At 38.9% G+C, this 15,058-nt stretch overlaps 1 protein-coding gene and 1 pseudogene across 1 annotated transcript in view; both read right to left on the bottom strand.

The window, feature by feature from the left end:
- Positions 1 to 7,257, bottom strand: part of LOC128240337 (uncharacterized) — a 38,408-nt gene extending 31,151 nt beyond the window's left edge. Inside the window, exon 1 of the mRNA XM_052956946.1 lies at positions 7,239 to 7,257. The gene's annotated coding sequence lies outside the window, so the exon portion shown is untranslated. The remainder of the gene's footprint in view (positions 1 to 7,238) is intronic.
- Positions 7,258 to 10,853: 3,596 nt separating this feature from the next.
- On the bottom strand, positions 10,854 to 12,062 carry LOC128241195 (uncharacterized; annotated as a pseudogene).
- Positions 12,063 to 15,058: the final 2,996 nt, after the last annotated feature.

Genomic DNA, 15,058 nt, shown 5'->3' with positions numbered 1-15,058 from the left:
CTTTTTGATGAATGCCAAAGGAAACATGTTGATGAAATCCTACAAAATTCATGAATTTGTTTTATGATCAATTGCAAACAAGTCTGGCTATTTGGAAATTGGAAAAAAAATAAAAATATTTATATATTCATTCCATTCTCTCTATGAGTGTGAAAAACATACTTTTTAATAGACAGCAGATTTTGTATCCAATTTAAGAGGAAGATAAGCCCATTAAATTGTCTCTGAAATTTTTAAGAACTTGTTAATCAATCAATTGACAATTTCAAAGAGTTAAAACAAGGGATTAAACAATGTAAGGTGTTAACAGAGTCAGTGCAATACCAATGTTATTCATTATAGTATTATATAAATTATATCCTTTGTAATTATTTATGAAAAATTTCCCAACATTGATAGGGATCATTTGGCACAAAAATCATGTTTTTACATGTTTTGATGATAGTAGCAGTCATTAAGGCAAAAAAAAAAAAAAATGTCTTGTTTCTGGTCACATGCCTCAAAAAAAACAGGGTCGGTAGGTAGGTTTTTTTTTTTTTTTTTTTTTTTTTATTCAAACCTTTGGAATGAAATAGTATAGCGTTTGAAAAATGATGAAATATTGTCTGCCAATACAACATCATCAAATATGGCTTAAAGGAAACTGGACACAAGTTTATAACCATATTTATCATATTTATGTATTTATTAGTTTAACAGAACAACAACAGCACTATTACATGACAAGAAGCAACAAGTCCAAGACTAGAATTTGAAATAATCTCAAGAAACAATTGTCATTCTTTGTCAGAAAACAAATATAAACATAGATGGAAGAAACCGTAATACTGGGTATTTAAACATCACAGAGACAAAATATCATTTTATTAGATTCAGTGATTTATGCAATGCATAAAACTATGTCTGTGATAACCTTTTTGTTGTATATTTTTTATGCTATGAAAATTTTGAGTCGAATATTTAACTGAATATTTGTTTCACAGGTTTTTATAAAAAATGATGTCTGTGTTCTGATCATATTTATACACACACATATATATGAAAACAATAATAAAATTACATGTGTTTATATGAATAAATCTATAAACATTTTCACCTGTTCATTATTCATTAAAGACTTCCCCATGTCCCCACCCCATAGACCAACTTACTTAAATGAAGTAGTTGAGTCATACACTGCAGATATGTAACATACTATGTTAAGCAAACAGATTTGACCCTGATCAGACAGCTCATTGAGATGTCTTATCAGGGTCTACTCTGTGTGCAAAGGCATGCCAAAGGGTTTCTGAGGTAAAGGGTAAAGTTTACTACTTAGTATGCACGGTTAAGTATTGAGTTCTACTGTAAACACGTCATTACTTTTTGGCACCAAATGGACGGGCATGAATTGGTTCGAGTCCCTTCTCAATGCAAGTTTCACAGGTAGGCAGCACAGTTTTGAATCGCTTTTTCAACTCTGCATCAACTTTTGCATTATCTGATGCACAAAAGCAACACAGATCAGCCTTGGCAAAATCTGATCTGTAGAATGCAAGCTCTACAGAAGTCTCACATGTAATACCAAGCCTGACATGGACTTTGTTGTGTAGAGAGCTATTGGGCACAGTAATGAATGAGCCACATGTATATTCATCCTCTGAAAGCAAAGTAATAAGCTGCATTTGCTGCCTTTCCGTGAGCTTGCTTTTAGCATATAGAACTCTAGGCTTTGTACACTCTACACACTCTACAGAGTACCTTGCATTTTGTGCTGTGAATATCGAGGCATCGACATCCGTCTTTGAGAAAGCTGTGGCTGAATTCTTTTTAAGAGCTGTAACCCCTACAACGTTACACTTACCTTTAGCTGTGGGTGCGGTATAACCTGGCCTGTCATGGTCGTTTGTATCCTGCCCCTTTACTTCGGCATATGACTTGTAATGTTCCTTACTTTCATCTCGAAAAACAGGATCTGGTAGCCATTCAAGAAGTTCCTGAGGTGTACTTACTGCTGTACAACAGGCAGGATCCCCACACTTTCGAATTTGGAAAGAGTATTGTCTTTGTCGAGTGTGTTGGTCAAGCCATGTTTGAAAGGATTCTACTGACTGGGTGTGTTTTTTCTGAAGTTTGCTCAAATCAAGATCAGGGAACATACCTGCTAGATGTCTCTTGAACAAGTTAATGTCATCATCACTTACGGGATCCTCTACTTTAAATGAGTTGCCCTTCAGTGACAGTCTTGAGAATCTATTTTGTACAACCCTTTGAATAGGCTCGACTGAAGAGACCCATTTGTCTTTGAGTTCTGGCTTTTTACCTACCAACTCTCTTATGCTGTTCATGCTGCTACAGCTTTTGAACACCCCGTCATCATCAGCTCGCTCCAGGGCACAGTTTTGCAAACCCAAGTTGACAATGCTCATTATGCGTTCTGCTGGGTTGCACCAGCTGTTGCCTGGTGCACACCTGGCCAATATCAACATGTCCAGATCCAGCTTGCTGAAAAGACCAATGTTGGCACACTGAACACTTACCAAATTGTTCCTTTGGTCAGTGCCACCGTCTGTGTATCTCAAAAGCACCTTAGGCGTTGGACCTTGTGACAGTACTTTTGTCAACAATGCAGAATGACGAAAAGCACTAGATGTCTGGAAAACTGAATCATTGACTACTACATGCACAGTGCCAGACACAAACGACTTGTCAGTACTGTCAGGAACATCATTGACTAAATACACAGATGGTGTTAGACTACTGCAGTGCATATCATGATCAGCGGCTACATTTTCCATTGATGCAGGGGTAATGGTTTGTTTGCCTCTCACACCGGTGGAAATGGGTAATCCAGGATTGCCAACAGGCACCTTGGCCTTGTCATCTGAACAAACAAGCATGCCATACTTACCAAGCTCTATGGCTTTACTCTTCATGTACTTGTACATTGCAGCACAAAAGTGCTGGTCCTGGTGAGCTAATCTTAACTGCCTCCTTTGGATTTTGTACTGAACAGGTATTTTACTAGTGAAGTTCAGTGCTGCATGTGCATATGGATTTCGTGGCTGGAACTGTAACCTTACCAGACTTTTTGAAGGGACAAGCGTTCCCTCAGGACACTTGTCGGCTGCCTCAACAATCATCTCTTCCAGATTGATCCACTGACTAAGGTGAAGGCCACTGTGCCGGCGATCATCAACTGCAGTGTATGACTCAACTACTTCATTTAGAACAGTAAAAAAATCATCAAACTTATCTGATGGTCTGCCAAAATTCATATCCCTGAGGTCTGCAATCAGTCCCGTTTCACCAAGGGCAATAAGCCGCAGCCTCTGTTCCATTTCTGGGTTACTTACCTGACTTGCATCAAGGGCCAACTTTTTATATATGAAGTCAACCACACTTGGTTTGAGAGTTGCTATATTGCTCAATTTCTGTTTGAAATATCTTTTTTGATATCTTGTGTGAAACTCTGGGAGCTTATTTTGGACTTGTGACACTACTCGAATAGGGTCTACTAAAGACTCTTCAGAAGAACGATTTTTGATTGTTTTAGCAACAAACACTACAGACACAGAACTCCCCCCGGGACAATACTTGTACAAATCAATGTCGACAGACAGGGACATTTCTGCAAAGAATCTAGCTCTCTGTTGGTTCTTTTGAAACGGTGTTGACAAGTGTGTTATTTTCATCAAAGAAAATGGGAACATTAGTATCTGGGCACTGGGCAACAGCTTGATCAAATACAAGATATTTTTCCTTAACAAATACAGATTTGGCACGATGTTCGATTGAAATATCAGACCCTACTGTTCTAGGAGGGTGGTCAGCAGACTGCCTTTCAGATTGAGAAGTCAGCTGTTTCTGAAGATATTCCTTGTATCTACAAAGACAAGTAGCTAACGCTTCTACAACAGCCTTAAACTCAAACCAGCTACTTGAAAATATTGGTTTGTTTAAGAGGCTAAACAAAGCTTCTGAATGTGAGTGTAGACCATCTTGGGTCAATGGTTGGGCTTTCAACTTCTTTCTCTTGAATTCGTTGTAACCTTGGAACTTCTCAAATGGCTCGGGCACAGGAACAACATCTTTGAAGCGTAATGACGTATCATTTATGGTCTGATGCTGGTTGGTGATATACCATAAAGCGTTGGTCAATACCTGCAATAGAGCATAGATAATGATTAACCTTTTACCTTTTTCATATCATTTATTTAAGAACTCCGCCCACTATGAACATTTACTCTGGGCATTTTTTTATAGCCAGGCATCTCAATATTACAAATAGCAAGGAGTTAGGACTGATATCTATCCTAAATATTCTTTAAATAAGCCAACAGTTTTAAAGTCCTGATCAGATGGGTCCTATGGCTTTATCTGATTTGGGTCTTCTCTGTTTGCAAAGACATATTTATGAGATCAAATAATGGGTGAGCCCAAGGGTAGGTACAATGTGATCCTGAAATAAACTATTTGCTTTAAATGTATTACAAATTTACAAAGAGTGTTGCAGATCATGATCTGACAGACCATGCATGTATGAATATATTTAGATGTGTTGACACTTAGTAAGTACAAAATAAAATTTGATGATTTACCTGGATGATGTATGAGCCTTCATCTTTGACAGCGCTTTTGTGTAGTTTAAGGTCTCTTGACACACACATCTCTACAACGTCATTGTAAAGTTCATCTTTTCTGTTGTGACTGTACAAATAAATAAATAGGTTTGCAAATCTTATATATAAATTTCAAAATTCAAGGGATTAAACTGCAAAACTAATGCATTTTTATTGTTGTTTTTTAGTGTTGAAACACTTTTATAATATCGCCCTTTTATATATAAATCAGTTTTCTAAAGTCATTATTTCTGAGAATAAAATCAGGGACCTCATATTTAAACATTTTGCATTCACAGCTTATTGACCGATTAATATATATTAGTTCAGAATGTGCACAAGTCTGACTGGCAATATACTAGAGCTTACTTTAATTGTTGAGATATTAGGCCTTAATTTTAACCACAGATTCACAACATTTCATTTGTACTTTTTTACATATATATTTAAAAAGTTTTAATACCAGGTTTTCTTAACAGGATGAACCTTCGTGCCAGCCAGAAGAATATTGAAGGCATTCAAAGTGGTGGCTATTGGTACCCCTTTGGTACTGCTCGTTTCATCTGGTGTTGCAGTTACACATTGCAGTTTCAGTGATTTGACAGGATAGAACCCCTTTAGGTCACCAATTGTTAGTTCTGGATCAATCTCGAATAATTCAGAATCTGGCCGTACATCGGTCTGTAAAAAAATAAATATATGCAGAGCTTCACATAAACCTCTTTTATATTTATCCAGCAAACCCTATCTTCTATGTGAGCAGGACTAGTATTGCCTCAAAAAGCTGGGTGTTACAAGATAGGATTTGATGGATACACAAAGAAAATATTTATCATGAAAACACAAAATATGTTTTATATCTGGAGCTCTTTTTATCTAAATGACCACAGTTCCTACTTTATTTATTAAAAGCAAACTGATCAAATAACCCAGATAAGAGATCGCCCCTTCATTCTTCTATCTGCTTTAATTAATTTACGATATCTAAACAACCATACAACTTACCGAACATTTAGCTTCAAGTCGGACATTTTCTCGCTCGCCATGTAAATCGATGAAAAGACTTTTTATTGTTGTTTGCCAATGGGCAACTTTAATGACACTACAACCGTCGAAGTGCGAACATTTTTCTATTTTTATGGCTATCAAATGCGTAACAGACGTCGTCTGCGCAGGGCCAGCCATCTTCGACACGGCCGTATAAAAAACACGTCACGAATATAATATTACTGTCGGATAGCGCGGTTTACTCTTCGGCGCCGGGACCGGGAATCCCGGCTCACTTTACGCTAATTATAAAAAACGGTCTTTACGCAATAAAAAAAAACGGTCGGGGGGTAAAAAGTAGGGTCGGTCGGGTGACCAGAAACAATACATTTTTTTTATTTGGCCTAAAGAGAGTTGAAACAGTTTTAATAGGTGTCTTTGTTACTGTTTATTTAAAATGATCATTTTAATGTTCATTGTATTTTCCCAATTTTGGGAATTAACGCGCTTATTTTCCCAATTGTAAAGCCACAGGTGGTTTTGAAAATTTAAATAAAAATCACTGGTGTGCTTGCACACAAAACCTTAACCAGAATTTCTAAGTCGAATAATTAAGGCCTATTATTTGCATTAATTGCAAACAAGAGTTATCTAACTTGGTTATTTAAGTAGGTTGGATGGTTGAGTACCATTGTATGAAGTCTCAATGCAATACCTCAGGAAGTTGCTGAGATATTAACCTATGTGTGCTTGCACACAAAACCTTAACCAGAATTTTTAAGTCGAATAATTTAGGCCTATTATTTGCATTAAATGCAAACAAGAGTTATCTAACTTAATTAAGGATGTTGGATGGTTGAGTGTCATTGAATCAAGTCTCAATGCAATACCTCAAATGGTTGCTGAGATATTAACCTATGTGTGCTTGCGCGCAAAACCTTAACCAGAATTTCTAAGTCAAATAGTAAAGGTCTATTATTTGCATTAAATGCAATTTAGAGTTTTCCAACTTGGTTAATAAAGTAGGTTGGATGGTTGAGTACCACTGTAAAAAGTCTCAATGCAATACCTCAAGTAGTTGTTGAGATATTAACCTATGTGTGCTTGCATGCAAAACCTTAACCAAGGTGTGACACCGACGCCGACGCTTGGGTGAGTAGTATAGCTGTCCATATTCTTTCAATAGTCGAGCTAAAAATGGCAGACGCCAAAAACTGAATTGTTTTATGGTTCATTATAACAGATTCCAAAATAACAGGATGTGGTCCATTATTTCCCTTTCTTAGTTTTAAGTTTTTGTACATGCAAAAAATATGTTCAAAAAGTTGAAAAAAAATGCATTAAACTTAAAAACATTAAATTAAAATTTAAATCAACTTTAGTCTTTAAATGAAACAGGCCCAAAGTCATTGGTACCATTTCAAAAAAATAGTAATAAAGATAGTAAATTTTCAGGTGTTACCTCGCTTTTTGCATAAACTATGTTTCGATAGATATATAAGGACATTTATCTCATAGATTCTGCCTGTAACTTTACAGGTGTCCGCAGGCATTTTTAAGCAGCGTAAGATTTACAACTAAGATATCTTATTGCATGGGCCCAGGGCTGGCATGGCATTGTTATACACTAATAATCTGAGACTCTCTTACCTGGCAGACTTTGTCCCTATAGACTCTTTAAGCAGCAGGTCAAGTATTGGTAAGGCGTCGGCCAGTGCTCCAATGTCCCCAACAACCGGGGTCTAGTCCTTACGTTTCTTTTCCTTTGCCTTTTGTTTGGCAGCGTCTATTGCACTAAGCTCTGTGAAACAAGATATAAATGGTATTATTTATACTTTAATTTCCAATCTTGTAAAGAAAAGTGGAATCAACTTACATGGCAAAAATTCAATGTTACGGACACAATATACCTGTTCAATTTTTTTTATGCTAAATCATTATTTCATAAGTAAATGCTTAAGTTAAATATTGCTTTTAAGTCCTTATCTAGACAGGTTTTAAAAATGACCGTGTATAGGGGCAGGGTACTTAGGGAGAAAAGACCACCTTGTATTTGGCTGTAAAGAATTTAAACATTATTAACTTCCCAGAAAATGTTAGGAAATTGTGTAACAAGTTCCATAACAACACAAACTCAGTGACAGTCCTCTGTCATTTTCTATGAAAAACTAAAGTCAAATATAGACTGATATTAAACTGGCCTACTCTGTATCCACAGCTCATGTCTCAACTTTTGCTTTTCCTTTTTCTTCAAGCTGAGGCCTTTCAGAGATTTTGATGAGAGGGTACTTCTGGCATCAAAGTCATGCAGTTTGGTTGTGATATTGTATTTACTCAAGTCAATGCTGTCAAAAAGGCTAGATTTCTGTACATCAGCGTGAGTCAGACCAGCTGGAAGGTCATGAAATACAAAAACTAACACTAGTAGGTAAAAAAGACTTCAAAAAGTACTTAATACTCTGTTATAAGATATGTTTGTGAAACATTAGCAACAGTTACACAGTTATAATAGACAGTAAGTGTTGCTCTACTGACCTAAAAAGCAATAGTAGTCATGCTCTGGTAAAAAAAAACCACCACTAAAGTTTCATTGTCCTATGTAAGAGCGTCCTCATATTTTTGTGAAGACAAAGATTTCAAAAAAGTGATCATGACCTTGACCTACTGACCTCAAAAACATAAAGGGTTATCTACTTGTCAAGGTCAATATACCACTTAAGTTTCATGGTACTACGCTAAACCATTATTGAGTATATATATATATAGGACAATTAAATGTGATCTTTGACCTAGTGACCTCAGAAAGAAAAGGGGTCATCTAATTGTCACGGGAAACCTACCAATGATGTTTCATGGTCCTTGATTAAACCAGTCACTGTGACCTTTGATCTACTTATCTTAAATACATAGTAATCATCAACTTATCATCATGTTTCACTGAGGTTCCGTGGTCCTAGGTCAAATCTAAAGGTATTGTTGAACAAGACCTGATCTACTGTCCAACAGACTTATCTTCAGACCTACCTATTTGTAAACCTATATGCCCAAGCTTCTTTAACGGGGCATCAAAAATGGGTACTAAGGCATCTATATTGTGGAAGAGCTAAAATTTCAAAAGATGTATTCAGATATCTTTAAAAATCAGGTGAAATATCTCGATTAAACCTCAAAAAGTGTCCGAATACTACTCGCTTAAAATAATTCTTGTATTTTCCCTTTTGGCTAATTATTCATTTTCATCATGAAAACATTGTACGAATGTGTCGCGAAATTATATGACTTACATGCAAAGTATAAGTTCGTAGACAGTAATCTGCCTTAATAACACAACAAGATGTATGTAAATTGGTGTTTGTATTAATAAGTAGTTGCCTTATATTTTCACTTATTTATATGCTAAAAACGACATAAACTACCAATGAAACATGGAGGCTGCCATCTTGAATTATGAATACTGAATCATCATAGCGTTGTCAGCACACGATTAGGTTAGGGACCACTAATTCCGGTTTCCATAGCCTCAATGTTTAAATATGTTTAATATTTCTACGCTATTTCCGCACTGACACAGCGACAATCAAAACCATACTTAAGCCTTAAATAGTATAAAAAGTAAAAAAGTGTTCTTCTAAAAACTTAAGTATTCTCTATTATTACTTAGACCAAACCTAGCTTACCATTAACTTTAGGGAAAGAACACGTGATGTCTTTATTAAGCAGTATATCAAAGTACGTCTTGCTTCTTCTACAGCTGATCTCGAACTCCCCGAGATGTCCCCACAGACCAGTGACGTCAGCACTTCATGTGTCAACAGGTCAAAGAGTGCACTCGCACTACACTCTCCCCCTGTTTCTTTTGTTGAGATGGCACCGGGGTCTGTAGAAGGCTGATCAAGTCAAAAGTATCTGACAAGATCACTGCTAGGGCTGGTCCAACCAGTAAGTTGAACGAACCACCGACGTCTACCAAAATATCTACATCAGTAAATATTTTCTTCCAGCACTCCTGGGTGAGGCTACATGGAGTAACCAACTGCAACTAGGTGTTATGGGCTCAACTCTTGTAAACCCATCTACTTCACCTTCCCCCTCCCACCTAGAAGAAAAGGAAGGCAGCTAATCCTGTACTTCAGGATACTGCTTACAGCCGCTGACCATAAGCGTTGGCTGTCATTGATACGTCATGCCCCCCTGGATCCCATGTCCTGCTTTCTGCTGTTTTGAGAATCAGGCTCAGTTGAAACGGCTACTTCAAAGACAGCTATTTGTGGAGAGCCCACTCTGTCCACCGGCTTGCTACTGTCGTCACAGACATGGTGTTGTTGCTCTGTAATGTATTGAGCACTCGCTGATCCCCTGTACATAATCTCACTCTGCATCATTGAGCCCTCCGGCCACGAGATACTATGTGCCCGTTGTGTACTACCCAATGTGGCTGTAGCCCACACTCCCTGACATACGCTCCCGGATGCTGGGTTCACGAAGGCGCGACCTTCCGCAACCACAGCCTTCTGCGCTGTCATCGGGACTACATCTACCTCCCGGGAAAATGAACCACATTGGTTGTCACCCGTTACACAATAATTACAACCACCGCAAGGAAGATCTCCAACTGCAACTCCAGCTACATATGAATTGCAGTGACCAGGATGTGACTTCTTTCCTGATCGGCACTTCAAGACCATGTTAAACTGAGCCAATTCCTCATTCCAACAAGCAAACTGATCCTGCGGTTCTTTGTAATTCAACAACCAAGTCAAACTTGAGTGGTCTGTCCGGACCTTAAAAGGTCTACCAAGCAAATAATGTCTATACTGCCGAGTGAATCTTACAACTGCTAACAGCTCTTTTCTCGTAGTGCAGTAGTTCTGCTCTTCTTCCTTTAGGATATAACTGCCATAGGCAATGACATGTTCTGTACCATTCTGAATTTGCAAGAGCTTCGCACTGACAACATTGTCCGACACATCGCAATTCAGAACAAACTAGCATACCGATTTTGCTAATGCTGATATGGATTTCAACAAACAAACCTTGGCAGGAGGTGCAAGTACTGTACCATCAGCTGGCAGAGAACCTGGTGTCAAACAAGGAGAAGGTTTTTCGCCTTGTTCTTCTGACTGTATGTCATTTGTGGTCTCATTTAATGAAACAATGACCGTAGTGAATTGGATGGTACGGTCTCATTAGAAACAAGTTTGCTACATACCTCGTTTCGCTCTTCTGGGTTTGAGCCGGAGTATTCTTGGGTCAAGGATTGGCTCCCTACCCTGACCCTTTTGCGTTTAAAACAAACGCCTTAAAGTCCTTCTTGTGGGGACATTCAGCGATCAAGTGCGACTTACTATCACAAATGTAACAGCCATACGCACCTCGCGGACGGTTGAAACGCTGCTGTCTGCTACGCGGTTGAATGGGCCTAGCTTCTCCAAGCCGCTTCACCTCTTCTCGCAGACTCTGTAGTTCTCTCTTGAGAACGCTCATGTCTAACGCAGGTCCAGAAGAATTCTGAACGGCGTAGACATTTGCTACATCCTCGTCATAATCTACTGCTTTATGAATAGATTTTTTCTTACCCATAGCACTCTTGGAATGCTGAAACAACCTGATGTTATTCATGGCCTCTTCAATGGTTGTATACTTACGCATGAAGGTGCTATGACCAGCTTCTCGATCTTACAGGCCTTGACAGAAGCGGTCTATCACCTGCTGGTTTGTGAAGGTCTCCGGCAGTGACCGGAAAGCTTCAGCCGCTAACTCTTGTACCCTATCTGCCCAGTCTTTCATACACTCACCTTTTTCCTGGGAAGCGTCAGCGAACTTGGCTTGCGCAGAGGCGGGAAACTCTGAGCCGAACCGCTCCTTAAATTTGCTCAATAAAGAACGGTAAGGCATTTGTGGACTGCATTGGAGCAATCGAGTACATTTGTCGAGTGCCTTCCCTGACAAACAATGTAATAAGCAGAGTTTACAATCATCTGTACTCCAGCCAAATGACTGCGCACACTGCTGAAACTTCATTTCAAATGAATGCCAGCTCGATTTACCATCATATACCAGAGATTTAGGTATATCCTTCAATGCATGACTACCCTTGTGCACAGAGTGGCCATGAGGGGACGCCTGTACTACCTCTTGGGGGTATTCCGCATGTTTTTGCGAAATATGGTCCTTATCAGGTAAGGAGGAGTGTAACTTGACTTGCTCACTCTTTATCATTGGGGCTTGTCTAGTGTCGGACTCATCAGTAGATGAATCAAGACGGTGAAGGGACAGGAGTTTGGAGTGAGGTAACCGACTGCTTTTATGCATCCGTACCTTTTTCTGTAGGGTACTGTAAGAGCGAGGGATACCAGACGCTGACTGGACATCCTCGTCACTGTCACTTTCTCGCAGTCTACCCAGGTCCAACATTTGTTGAACGGGGTACTGGGGTTTCAGCTGTTGTGGTGTTGGCATATAGTGGTGGGCCATTGGAACAGGGGCATTTGTCTGATTGTAAACACTGGGGCGTGGCAATACATGATCAGATTTATAGTGCTGTGGGACACTAGGTAGCATTGATGTAAGTTGATCAATGCGGTCATTCAACTGCTTTTGTGCAAAGGCAACCAAAGTCTCAAACCCGTCAACCTATGTCTCAATCTTTGAAACAAGAGGGGTGGTATGGGATGTTTGTACACCTAGAGGAGGTGGGCAGGTGTTGCCGACCAAGTCTCTGTTTGGGGTGAAATCCAACTCTTGCATGACAGTGTCCGGCAGTTTATGTCGAAGCATTGTCTGCAAACTTTCTGGTGTGAGATTGCCATAATGCTTACGGAAATCTACAATAGTAGATGCTAACCTTGGGCCAATATTTGGAATTGTCTGCAAGTCTTCTATAGACAAGAAGTTTACAAGAACTTTACTACTGGCCATGCTTCAAATCAATTGCTCCTGAGTAGAAGATTAATTTGATTGTACAACCACCAACCTTGTTTGTCTTCTATCCGGCTACTCTTCCCGTCCGAAAAGTGGCTACGGACGCTGAAAAGGCCTCAAAAACAAACAAAAGCAAACGAAGGGGTCGGGTTAGTGGCAGTCCATGGAGACTACGACGTAGTATCAAATAATCAACTGGTAAGACCAGAAGAAAATTAACAACGGCCAAAAATTGACGAAAAAATGTGGCTTGAAACGCGGGAAAATTCTCGAGGAAAATTTGCTAACAAAAGTTGCAGAATTTCAGCAACAATTGCACTGGAACGGCTTAATAAAACACCGCTGCCACCATTAAAGTATTCCCTATTATTACTTAGACCAAACCTAGCTTACCATTAACTTTAGGGAAAGAACACGTGAGGTCTTTATTAAGCAGTATATCAAAGTACGTCTTGCTTCTTCTACAGCTGATCTCGAACTCCCCGAGATGTCCTCACAGACCAGTGACGTCAGCACTTCATGCGTCAACAGGTCAAAGAGTGCACTCGCACTACAAAACCTACATCCTAGAATTAATTATTAATCTTGATCATGAGACATAGAAGGAAGTTTCTAATCTACTTTAATTGCGCCCTGTCAACACCGGCATTAGCTAGGTTATTTAACAGTTTAGACTTCAAAGTCTCATATATGCCTAACAGATATTAGGATATATATGTCATATAAACTTACTTACCAGGTCGAACTATCCTTCAAACACACCAAAATACTCGAACAATCCGCCATTTTTGTTCCGCATCCAACACGTCCCTCATTTAAGTTTCCGCAAAAAATACATTACGTCGGACCCCCTGATCAGTCAAGATTCCAAACACTCGTGACAGAACGGATTTGACTGACTGTAAGCTGAAGGCCAAATCAACATGCAAATCACACACAACGCTTTCTATAGTGTTGTCATAGCCTCAAGCTTCATACTTGGTCCATGTCTTGAACACAATTTGGTGAAATTTGTGCATTTAGTGCAACCAAACCCTGAGCAAGTCTGGTATAAATACAAAGACAAATTATCTGGGTAAGCTCCCATGTCAGTGCGAAATTTACCTGAAAGCCGACGCTTAACCAGTCATACACTCAGCCCGACGTGCAACGGTTGCTACCCATGACAAGCTGAAAAATAACTTAACTGGATTGCCTATGTCATACCTCCCTCTCAGTGGTTGAACAAAACGGCCACTTTTCAGAAACCCAATGGATCACTTAGAGTATGACTGGGTCCAAAATACTTTAACAATGCGATATTAAGAGCACTATAAGATATAATTATTTGAGCAGAAAATTGACGAATGTTTAGGGGTCAATGTTGTATGTTGACGACATTATACATTTTGGCATAGACGGAGCCGAACATGCGAAAACCTTGCCATGAGAATGCAAAGGTGTCACGACAAAGTCATCATGTTAAATGCTGACAGAACGAAAGTCAAAAAGACCATTCTGTTGGAATTAACTACGCCAGATGAACTGGCAAATGATCCAAACAAGACCAAAGCAATCAATGGGAAATGTCATCACCGACAAGCAAGTCAGAACTAGAGGCGGCATGATCAATTGTCTGCAACGATTTGCACCAAATCTTTCAAAGATGACCATTTCCTTGAGGAATCTACTGTATTTTGCTGTGATGTGAAACATGAACATGCTTGAAGATAATCAAGACTGTGACTTCCCAACAGCCTAGCTGGTCCCTACCAAAATCCGATAGCTGACATAACATTACGAGCTGTCGCAAGCTAAAATGGCCTTATTTGCGTACTTTTACAGCATTTTCAGAACAGTAGTTGATGTAACTAGTCCTACTACTACCACTACTACCACAATCACCACCACTACCACCACATCCACAACCAACACTTCTACCACCACCACCACCACCGCCATCACCACTACTACCACCTAAACCACCACCGCCACCACTACTACAACCACCACCATCACTACCACTACTACTACTACTACTACTACTACTACTGCTGCTGCTGCTGCTGCTGCTGCTGCCTCTACTACTACTACTACTACTACTACTACTACTTCTTCTACTACTACTACTACTACTACTACTACTACTACTACTACTAATAATAATAATAATAATAATAATAATAATAATAATAATACCACTACTACTACTACCCTTTCCCCTACTACTACTTCTACTTATACAACTACTACTATTACTTCTTCTTATACTTTTACTTATAATAACAAAAAATAATGCAACCAATGATAATAACTTCGATTAATAAAATCGAATGGTAAAATAATGCATTAGAATGTTATACAATTACTGGCGATTAAATTCTAAATAAGGATACATTATATGGTTTAATAATACATCTCACTGATGTCGTTTCCATCTACAGGGGCTCAAACATAGTTTTTTTTCAGCCCGAGTTCATCATCAACTAACGCAGGTTTATTTATCTTAATGATTAAACACTGGAATGATGTTTTAGTTTAAATTTAAACCAGTTTTAAATTAAAGCTTG

The sequence above is a fragment of the Mya arenaria genome, chromosome 7 (genome assembly GCF_026914265.1).
Source record: "Mya arenaria isolate MELC-2E11 chromosome 7, ASM2691426v1".
Lineage (NCBI taxonomy): Eukaryota > Metazoa > Mollusca > Bivalvia > Myida > Myidae > Mya > Mya arenaria.
This window is presented reverse-complemented; position numbering and strand designations above follow the sequence as displayed.